This window comes from Symphalangus syndactylus, chromosome 18, assembly GCF_028878055.3.
Source record: "Symphalangus syndactylus isolate Jambi chromosome 18, NHGRI_mSymSyn1-v2.1_pri, whole genome shotgun sequence".
Lineage (NCBI taxonomy): Eukaryota > Metazoa > Chordata > Mammalia > Primates > Hylobatidae > Symphalangus > Symphalangus syndactylus.
The window spans coordinates 102,222,247-102,233,092 of record NC_072440.2 but is presented as its reverse complement, the minus strand read 5'-3'; the positions used below and the strand labels follow the sequence as shown (position 1 = coordinate 102,233,092).

Below are 10,846 nucleotides of genomic sequence, written 5' to 3'. Positions count from 1 at the left end.
GGCGCGGTGGCTCACGCTTGTAATCCCAGCACTTTGGGAGGCCGAGGCGGGCGGATCACGAGGTCAGGAGATCGAGACCACGGTGAAACACCGTCTCTACTAAAAAAATACAAAAAATTAGCCGGGCGTGGTGGCGGGCGCCTGTAGTCCCAGCTACTCGGAGAGGCTGAGGCAGGAGAATGGCGTGAACCCGGGAGGCTGAGCTTGCAGTGAGCCGAGATTGCGCCACTGCACTCCAGCCTGGGTGACAGAGCGAGACTCCGTCTCAAAAAAAAAAAAAAAAAAAGAAAAAGAAAATTGAATAAAAATGGGACTCAAATTCACATCCATTTATTTTTATAATTAAGAGAGAACAAGAGGCCGGGCGCGGTGGCTCACACCCGTAATCCCAGCACTTTGGGAGGCTGAGGCAGGTGGATCACGAGGTCAAGAGATCGAGACCATCCTGGCTAACACGGTGAAACACCGTCTCTACTAAAAATACAAAAAATTAGCCGGGCGTGGTGGCGGGTGCCTGTAGTCCCAGCTACTCGGGAGGCTGAGGCAGGAGAATGGCGTGAACCCAGGAGGCGGAGATTGCAGTGAGCCGAGATTGCACCACTGCACTCCAGCCTGGGTGACAGAGTGAGGCTCGTCTCAAAAAAAAAAAAAAAAAAGAACAAGAAAGTATTTATAATCTAGCTGGACGTGGTGGTTTACGCCTGTAATCCCAACGCTTTGAGAGGTTGAGGGGAGCAGATCACTTTAGGTGAGGAGTTTGAGACCAGCCTGGGCAACATGGTGAAACTGTCTCTACTAAAAAGACAAAAATTAGCTGGGCATGCTCACTTGAACCCAGGAGGTGGAGGTTGCAGTGAGCTGAGATCACACCACTGCACTCCAGCCTGGGCAACAGAGCTGGACTCTGTCAAGAAAAGGAAAGGGTAGGGTAGGGTAGGGCAGGGCAGGGCAGGGCAAAGAAAAGAGAGAGAGAAAAGAAAAAGAAGAGAAAAAAATGAGGCTGTAATCTCAGCACTTTGGGAGGCTGATGCGAGCAGATCACTTCAGGTCAGGAGTTCGAGACCAGCCTGGCCAATATGATGAAACCCTGTCTCTACTACAAATACAAAAATTAGCCGGGCATGGTGAAGGGCACCTGTAGTCCTTGCTGCTCGGGAGCCTGAGGCAGGAGAGTCACTTGAACCCGGTAGGTGGAGGTTGCAGTGAGCCAAGATCACACCACTGTACTCCAGCCTGGGCACCAAAGAGACTCCGTCTCAAAAAAAAAAAAACACACAGAACAAAACAAACAACAACAACAACAACAAAAACAAAAAGAAAAAGCAAAAAGAAAAGAAAAGAAAAAACAAATTTAAAAAAGAAAGTATTCATGATCCCCCCGCCTTTTTTTTTTTGAGACGGAGTCTCGCTCTGTTGCACAGGCTGGAGTGCAGTGGCCCGATCTCTGCTCACTGCAACCTCCGCCTCCTGGGTTCAAGTGATTCTTCTGCTTCAGGCTCCTGAGCAGCTGGGATTCCAGGCGTGCCCCACCACATCCAGCTAATTTTTGTATTTTTAGTAGAGACAGGGTTTCACCATGTTCGCCAGGCTGGTTTTGAACTCCTGACCTCAGGTAATCCACTTGTCTTGGCCTCCCTAAGTGCTGGGATTACAGGCGTGAGCCACCGTGCCTGGCCTCTCCCCACCCCCTTTTTTTTGATGTGCCGTCTTAACCATCCAGGTGTAGGATGTGGGGCCAAACACAGATGTCATTTGGGTGCGCTAAGTCCACAGATGTGTCTTGTTTGGAAGCTATTGATATAAGTTTTTAAGAAAACAAATCTCGTCTTGAAACTCTTTAAACCCCAAAGAACAACAACATTTAGAGGGAAACAAGATTTTTCTTGTTTAAAGAAAATTCACTCAGTTCACTCAGTTTAATCATTTAAAGGAAAACATGTTTTGCTTCTGCCTAAATAGAAGCTAGTCATGTGACTCACATTTAAATACATCCACAGCTCCCTGCGTTCACCTCCCAGGGCAACCAATTTTTCTGGCCACTCTTGATTCCAACACTGTTTCCCAAAACTTGTCATTAGCTCCGCTTCAGCGGGAGGAGTGCCAGAGCCAGCATTCTTTCCACTTTGAGAGAACATTTTAAAATCTGCTACATTTGTAGACCTGGCTTCCATCAAATACGCTGAAAACCCAGATTGATTTTATTAGAAGCTTCCCATAATAAGCAAACAATCTAAAAGCTTTCCACATGACTAATGCCCCTAAGATCATCTCTAGAAATAAATAAGAATTTTTGTCCAAAAGAGTTAGCAACGTCTCAGGAATATTGAAGAATTGAAATGGGGTGTAATCCTTCTTAAGAAAATAGCTGGCAGGCACACCTGCAGCTGAAGGACTCTTTTATGCGGTGATAGTGCTCGTGGGTGCTGGTGATGGTGGGTGGAAGGTGAAGCCCAGTTTGGGAACTCTCTGCTTAACTCTGGGAAAATAGAACTTCCTTTCCTTAAATTAAACCTTGGAAGAGGACTACAGTTGGTGATACTTTTTGGAAGGACTCGGGCGCCTGAATGATGTTTTCCTTGGCTTCAGGAGTAGCCAGGCATCTATCTGCAGATGAAGCCAGTTCCTCCCACCACGACTCGTGGACCAGTCATTACAATGGCCTGCCAAACCAACCCACCTTTCAAAACCCCACTGCAGGGCCCCTGCTTCAGGACTCGCAGAATCTACTCTCCCTGCTCAGATATCCTGCAGTTTCCCACCGTTCATGGCACTCCCAAGCCGTTACATAAGAAAGATATGTTGTGCAGGTGCTGGTTCTTATGAATATTCAGACAGATAGTATTTGCATTTGGGTGATAAATGAGACGGCATTTGAAACATAAGCAAGCCATGTTTCTATTTTTAATGCTTAATCGGTAACTTGAGAGAGCCACAGTGCTATTAATGAATGCTGATATGTTTGGACGGCAGCAGCCCACATAATTGCTATTGTCTTTATCAAAGTGTCCAAGCTTTTGCATTTGGTTTCATGGTTTCGGCATCAAGAGGGGAAAACAAAATATAAGGGCGAATCACCATTATTCATTAAGGACAATTAATGAGTTGCAGAACTCCTTTCAATATTTACTAAGAAATAAGATACGTGAGGTCCGCAGGGTTGGCAGGTCCAGGTCATGGCTGATTTGGCCCATTCTATAACACTGTAAAAAATTCTGACAGTAAAATGACAATGACTTGTACCCCATCTAAACAAAAGGTTTAGCACTGGAATTTATGATGCGTACTTTCCATGACTAGAGCCGTTCTCGTTGAGAGGCATCTCATGGCTTCCGGCTCAAAATGGCAGATTGGGTGCAGAGTTGCCTTCTCTTGGTACTTGTGACTTTGCTGGAATTAAGATAAAAGAAAAAGGGATAGAGGAGGAGTTGTAAGAAGGAGGGAAAATCACAAAGGAGATGTTTCAACGCATTTCTGAAAGATGGAAAGCTGACAGTAGAGAGCTGCCAGATGACACAGGCTGAGCAATTGCAGTCTATGCCATGACGACAGACGCTGGAGAGGAAACGGGGTCAATGGACTGACAGATGAGACTCCGGGACACGGTCAGCGGGTATAAAAGGAGGTGGGAGTGAGAAGTGGGCATCAGACCTAAGGAGCGATTAAGATCTTTACATGGGACAAGGGCATCATCCCCCACTGACTCCTGCTTATATTTAAGAAAAAAAATGACCAGGTAGCTGATGTGGTTTCACTCTGCTGCTGTGTGTATAAGACTCTTTTCCCATTGGATTTTTACTCCGGCTAGGAATTTAGACCGGGGGGGCAGGGGGTGGTGGGTTTGTGGGGTGGGGTGGGGTGGGGTGGACAGGCTTCGATTAGCTGAGCAGGCGGGAAGCTGGCCGCCTTGAACTGGAGCTACTCGAGGTTCTGGTGCCCATCCCTGGCCCACTAAGTAGGATGATGTTTGTGTGGCAGGACTGTCCTGTCTCCAGGGGCTGTGCACACAGCAGCTGAGAAAGGTCCAGTACAGTGTCCACAGCCGCTGGCCTCAGTGAACGTAAGCTTCCTTCTCCTTGCAAATCTGCTACACAAAGTGATCTGTGAGCTGACTCCCCTGTCCATGAACCCACAGTTTTGAGCGTGAGATTTGGAGGCCACTCAAAACATACTCGGACCCTAGGCTTTATTGGGGTCATTTATCATCCTGAGGACAAGGTGTGAGGGGAGAGGGAGGGCAGTGCTGGGAAAGGGAATTGAGTCTGTGTAAATTTGACCATTAACATGTAATAATTATTACGGAGGTTAACCTTTAAATACTGTTGGCTAAAAAGAGTGTGCAACAAACACAAAATGTCCAACTTCAAGCTCAAACCCCCCACTGTGAATATCAACTTCTCGAATGTGGAAGCTGCCCTGTGGGGGTGGTCACCTCTGCACACATGCATCCCATGGTCCCAGACACCTGGGAAGATGCTTAAGTTCTTTCTTCTCATCAGAGAGCTGAGAACCAACCAGTCAATTAATCAGCTCAAAGGAATAGAGTGCTGTAGTCAAGGCCCAGGTTACATATTAAAAGCGTCTCTTAGCTCTTTTATTTGTAGCTGTTTAACTTGGTAAGTGGAGTTGAAGTCCCAGCCTGCTCATGGCGATTACTGATTAATGCCTGTGCACATTTGTACAAGTCCCCCTGGCTGCACCATCGCCTGTCCTCTGGAGTGCAACTTTCCTTCACCGCCCAGTCATCCTCCACCCAACGGGGACAGCTGACACTTCGAGAGGCCACCAGGCCCTGCCCTGACCCTTTACCGACTGTGGCTCGTTAAATGAGCCTCACAGAGATCTTGTAAGATAGATATTTTCTGCCTCTATTTTACAGATGGCAAAACTGAGGCTCTGAAGAGTGGGGAGCTGGCCTAAGGTCTTGAAGCCAGTGACAGCCAGAGCTGGGACTCAAGCCACTCTCTCTCCAGACCCCATGGTTCTGTCATTATGCTATCTGTACCCAAATAAATGACAAACCTAGCAGAATAGACCAGCCGAGCTCTGAATATATGGAACTATTACCGTTACCCAGGGCCACCATGTAGGTGGGGTGACTGATATGGTTTGGATTTGTGTCCCTGCCCAAATCTCATGTTGAAGTGTATTCCCCCCAGTGTTGGAGGAGAGCCCTGGTGGGAGGTGATTGGATCATGGGGGTGGACATCCCCCTTGGTGTTCTCGTGATAGTGAGTGAGTTTTCATGAGATCTGGTTGTTTAAAAGTGTGTCCCCCTGCCTACTTCCTCCTGCTCTAGCCATGTAGGATGTGCTGGCTTGTTTCACCTTCTGCCATGGTTGTAAGTTTCCTGAGGCCTCTGCAGCTATGCTTCCTGTACAGCCTGCAGGACCGTGAGCCAATTCAACCTCTTTTCTTTATAAATTACCCAGTCTCAGGTAGTTCTTTTTTTTTTTTTTTTGAGATGGAGTCTCGCTCTGTCAACCAGGCTGGAGTGCAGTGGCGCAATCTCAGCTCACTGCAAGCTCCGCCTCCCAGGTTCACGCCATTCTCCTGCCTCAGCCTCCCGAGTAGCTGGGTCTACAGGCACCCACCACCACTCCTGGCTAATTTTTTTGTATTTTTAGTAGAGATGGGGTTTCACTGTGTTAGCCAGGATGATCTCGATCTCCTGACCTCGTGATCTGCCTGCCTTGGCCTCCCAAAGAACTACTAAAGGTAGTTCTTTATAGCAATGTGAGAACAGACTAATACAGTGACCACCTATTTTTGTTTCCCCAGAACTGAGAATATTCCCAGGTCATGGTGGTCAACCAGATTAGTTGGTCACCCTACATGTAGGGTTGTACAGGTTGTTCACTAAACAAGAGTGCCTGACCAAGAAGTAAATAGAGGCTGCAAGCCAGTCATGTTCCATTCACCAAGCTGTTCTCATGGAGCAGGGCTGTATCCCCCTAGAGGAAGGTACAATATGGGCTAGCTAAAGCCCCACTAGTTTCTCTGACAATATGAACCCAGAAGTTTGAGCAGTTCAGTGATTTGGGTAATGATCTCATTGTAAACCAACCTCTCTCTTGCCAGGGAATTTCTCCATCTCCCCTAAACACGCACACATGATCAACACACACATTCCTAATCATGTTCTTATAAACTGTTCAAGTCGTGGGAGATGAGGCTGGAGAAATAGGAGAGATCCAAAATGCCATGTCTGATAGCCCCGAATGCTGTTCTTCAAACATCTCCTCCTGGATACACAGCAGGAAGGCACTCCTCCCCCGTGTGATCAGGTGTCACTTCTGGCCTGGAGCATTCAATCCTGGTGAAAGATCCCATCCAAATTCTCCTTCTCTTGGCTGCAGCAACTGGTACCACTCGATATAGTGGCAGCTCCATCAACCAGGGTCCTGGAAGGGGAGTCGTGGAGCAGATCCCCTGGCTAGCTGGTGATGGACCTCTAGCCTAGCTGACAGCCAAACCTTTGCTGTCAGAAGTCATTTCTGCTGGGGGCTGTTTCTTGCTGTGGCACAGCCTAGCTGTCCTCACTGACACTCCAAAGTAAGAAAACGTGCACTTGATTCTATGAGCCACACAGCTCCCCTGGAGAGTAATGGAGTCAACTTTGCAGTTTTCTTCTTCTTTTAAAGAAACAAGAGGCTCACTCTGTTGTGCAGGCTGGAGTGCAGTGGTACGATCACAGCTCATTGCAGCTTTGAACTCCTGGGCTCAAGTGATCCTCCTGCCTTAGCCTCCTGGATAGCTGGGACTACGGGTGCATGGAACCACACCCAGCTATTTTTTTTTCTTTTTTTGTAGGGGTAGGGGTCTCACTATGTTGCCCAGGCTGATCTTGAACTCCTAGCCCCAAGTGATCCTCTTGCCTTGGCCTCCCAGAGTGCTGGGATTACAGTCCTAAGACCCTGTTTCCTGTACCCGGTCTAGGTTTGCACTTGTCAAAGATCAACCTTCTGTATCTCTTCGGAGGTTTTAAACATGAATACGTTTTATAGTGGATTTAGTCTTAAATAGATTCTTAGAAACTAAGATCTTAATAATTGTGATTATACTTTTTGGTAAAAGTTACTTTAATGGTAGTCACATAAAATCTCTCTGGGTAATAAGCAAATTGTCATTCCTACATATTTTTAAAATTTGACATTTCTAGTTGGTTGTCTTGGGCTTTCTCTGTCACGGAGCTAGCCCATGCTTCTGTGTAGCTTTGTGGCCTTCCCAAGTGTAAAGCGAATCCCTACATCTCAGCCCATTCCCTTCATGGTCTCTCACAGCTCAAAGTCAGTGGGGACTGGGTAAAACAGGGTGTTAGTGAAAGCCAGATACGCCATTGAAGGCACCAGGAATAAAGAGAGGGGATGTCTACCCAGGTGGAAGGTGAGTCATGCTTTCTACCATCCAGACACACATATCTGACATCTTTTTTTTTTTTTTGAGACGGAGTTTCCCTCTTGTCCAGACTGGAGTGCAATGACGTGATCTTGGCTCACTGCAACCTCCGCCTCCTGGGTTCAAGCGATTCTCTTGCCTCAGCCTCCCGAGTAGCTGGGACTGCAGGCACGCACCACCATGCCTGACTAATTTTGTATTTTTAGTAGAGACAGGGTTTTGCCATGTTGGCCAGGCTGATCTCGAACTCCTGACCTCAGGTTACCCGCCCGCCTCGGCCTCCCAAAGTGCTGGGATTACAGGCATGAGCCAGTGCTCCCGGCCTCATCTGATGTCTTTCCAGTCCTGAGAGGTGTGTTTTTTTCACTTATAATTTGGTCATGGCTGGGAGCGGTGGCTTGCACCTATAATCCCAGCACTTTGGGAGACTGAGGCAGGCAGATCACTTGAGGCCAGGAGTTTGAGGCCAGCCTGGCCAACATGACAAAACCCCATCTCTACTAAAATATAAAAGTTAGCTGGGCGTGGTGGCTCACGCCTGCAATCCCAGCTACTCTGGAGGGTGAGGCATGAGAATCGCTTGAACCCAAGAGGCAGAGGTTGCAGTGAGCCAAGATTGTACCACTGCACTCTGGCCTGGGCGACACAGTGAGACTCTATCTCAAAACAAACAAACAAAAATAATAATAATTTGGTCCCTGTGACATATGGACCTTACAACTTTGGTGGACATCTCTTCCTTTTATATAAGCATGCTGTGTGTTATGGACCAAAGGTTTGTGTTCCTCCAAAATTCACAGGTTGGAATCCTAACCTCCAGTGTGTTGGCATTAGGAGGTGGGGTCCTTGGGAGGTAATTAGGTCATGAGGTGGAGCCCTCGTGACTGGGATTAGTGTCCATATAAGAAGAGACTTTAGAGCTTACCCCTTTCTTCTCTCTGCATCATGCGAGGAAACAGCAAGAAGAAGGCTGTCTGCAAACCAGGAAGACAGCCCTCGCAGGACACTAGATCTATTGGCGCCTTGATCTTGGACTTCCCAGCGTCCAGAACTGTGAGAAACATTTATTCTTTAAGCCATCCAGTCTGCAGTATTCTGCTAGAGCATCCTGAGCTAAGACGGTGTGTTTAAGAGAATGGGAATACTTAGACCTGAAAATAGAGTGTTGCATTCAGGGGTCAGCAATCTGTAGCCAGCAAGCCAAATTTGACTTCCAACTGTTGCTGTAAATAAAGTTTTATTGCAACACAGCCACATGCCCATTTGTTTGCATGTTTCTCTGGCTGATTTTGCATCACTATGGCTGAGAAATAGTCACCATCTGGCCCTTACAGAAAAAGTTTGCCAATCCCTGGTTTAGTTAATAGTTCTCTGTGTTTTGCCCATTAATCCCAGGTGGTATGGTTTATTCACGAAAGAAAAGGCAGTTAATATTAACCACCCAAGATCTTTAGTTACTTATTTCTGCCTTCATAGCTAACTCACTGTTCTCACCTGGGGCCTCAGGGAAGATTGTTGAGTTATGAAACCCAAAGTAAAAAGGGGAAATGAATTAGTCTCCCTCATGTTTAAATTCCTCCTTTTGGAAGAACGAGAAACTAGATCTGAAAATCATTTTTCCTTTTCTTCTTCTTCTAAATTTCTTTATTCCTAACAGATAAATGTGTTTTTGTTTTCCAGCTGTGACTCCAGACAGGATCCAGAGAGGGGTTCACAGAGTCTTCCCTGGGTTTTATGGAGACTTACTTTGCCCTTCTGTGTTAGCCTTTTAAGGGCTGTGTTAACCTTAGGCACAGGAAGGCAGGAGAATCGCTTGAACCTGGGAGGCGGAGGTTGCAGTGATCCGAGATCACGCCATTGCACTCCAGCCTGGATGACAAAGACTTTATCTCAAAAAAAAAAAAAAAAAAAAAGGCACAGGAAAGGGGGCAGATAAAATGTTAAAAGCATTTCCCCTCCCTTGTTCTTTTTCTTCTTCAGACTCTAATAAAAGGATAAAATCTCTTAGATTTCTAGTTTTGCAGCATCAGCACTAGAAATCAATTAAAAGCTATTTATAGTCCACTCAAGAATACTTATCCAAAAAAAAAAAAAAAAGAATAGCTATCCAAATGTTTTGACTAGTTAAACTGAAAGCAAACTTACACCAAAATGAAATTATCAGAAAAGAAGCTCAATCTGTTTGCATAAGCGTACACCCCACATGTTCCATTTGATTCAACTCTACAAATGTTTGTTGAGCACCTACCATGTGATACATTTAGTGATATAGACATGAATAATCCATAATCCCTACCCTCAAGATGCTCAGGGGCCAGTGGAAGAGACAGATAGGTTAAATAGTTAAAGTAACTGGAGAAACATGTAATAACAGGTACAAAATACAAAGGAAGGGCCGGGCACAGTGGCTCACGCCTGGAATCCCAGCACTTTGGGAGACCAAGGCAGGCAGACTGCTTGAGCCCAGGAGTTCAAGACCAGCTTAGGCAACTTAGTAAGACCTTATCTTTATAAAAAAAAAAAAAAATTAGCCAGGTATGGTGGTACACACCTGTAGTCCCAGCTACTCAGGAGGCTGAGGTGGGAGGATCCCTTGAGCCCAGAGGGTGGAGGCTGCAGTGAACTGTGATCACACCACTGCACTCCAGTCTGGGCAACAGCGTGAGACCCTGTCTCAAAAAAAGAAGTAGGAGTTTCTCCTAGCAGAAGAAAAATGAGAAGGGAAGGTACTGAGGTAGTGAGAGGTGACAGCATGCTGGCAGCCCTCCCAGCCTTCACTCGCTCTCGGTGCCTCCTCGGCCTTGGCGCCCATTCTGGCCGCGCTTGAGGAGCCCTTCAGCCCGCTGCTGCACTGTGGGAGCCCCTTCCTGGGACGGCCGAGGCCAGAGCCGGCTCCCTCAGCCTGCGGGGAGGTGTGGAGGGAAAGACACGGGCGGGAACCGGGGCTGCGCATGGCGCTTGCAGGCCAGCTAGAGTTCCGGGTGGGTGTGGGCTTGGCAGGCCCCGCACTCAGAGCGGATGGCCAGCCCCGCTAGCCCCGGGCAGTAAGGGACTTAGCACCCAGGCCAGCAGCTGTGAAGGGTGCGCTGGGTCCCCCAGCAGTGCTGGCCCACTGGCGCTGCACTGGATTTCTCGCTGGGCCTTAGCTGCCTCCCCGTGGGGCAGGGCTGGGGACCTGCAGTCCGCCATGCCTGAGTCTCCCCGCCTCCGCCGTGGGCTCCTACGCAGCCTGAGCCTCCAGGACGAGCGCCACCCCCTGCTCCGTGGTGCCCGGTCCCATCGACCGCCCAAGGGCTGAGGAGTGGAGGGCCACGGTGCGGGACTGGCAGGCAGCTCCACCTGCGGCCCCAGTGCGAGATCCACTGGGTGAAGCCAGCTGGGCTCCTGAGTCTAGTGGGGACTTGGAGAAACTTTAGGTCTAGTTAGGGGATTGTAAATACACCAATCAGCA

At 47.9% G+C, this 10,846-nt stretch overlaps 1 non-coding gene across 1 annotated transcript; it reads right to left on the bottom strand.

The window, feature by feature from the left end:
- Positions 1-9,073: 9,073 nt before the first annotated feature.
- Positions 9,074-9,189, bottom strand: LOC129468719 (small nucleolar RNA SNORA26). Its single transcript, XR_008652797.1, has one exon. It is a non-coding gene; the product is annotated as a small nucleolar RNA SNORA26 (small nucleolar RNA).
- Positions 9,190-10,846: the final 1,657 nt, after the last annotated feature.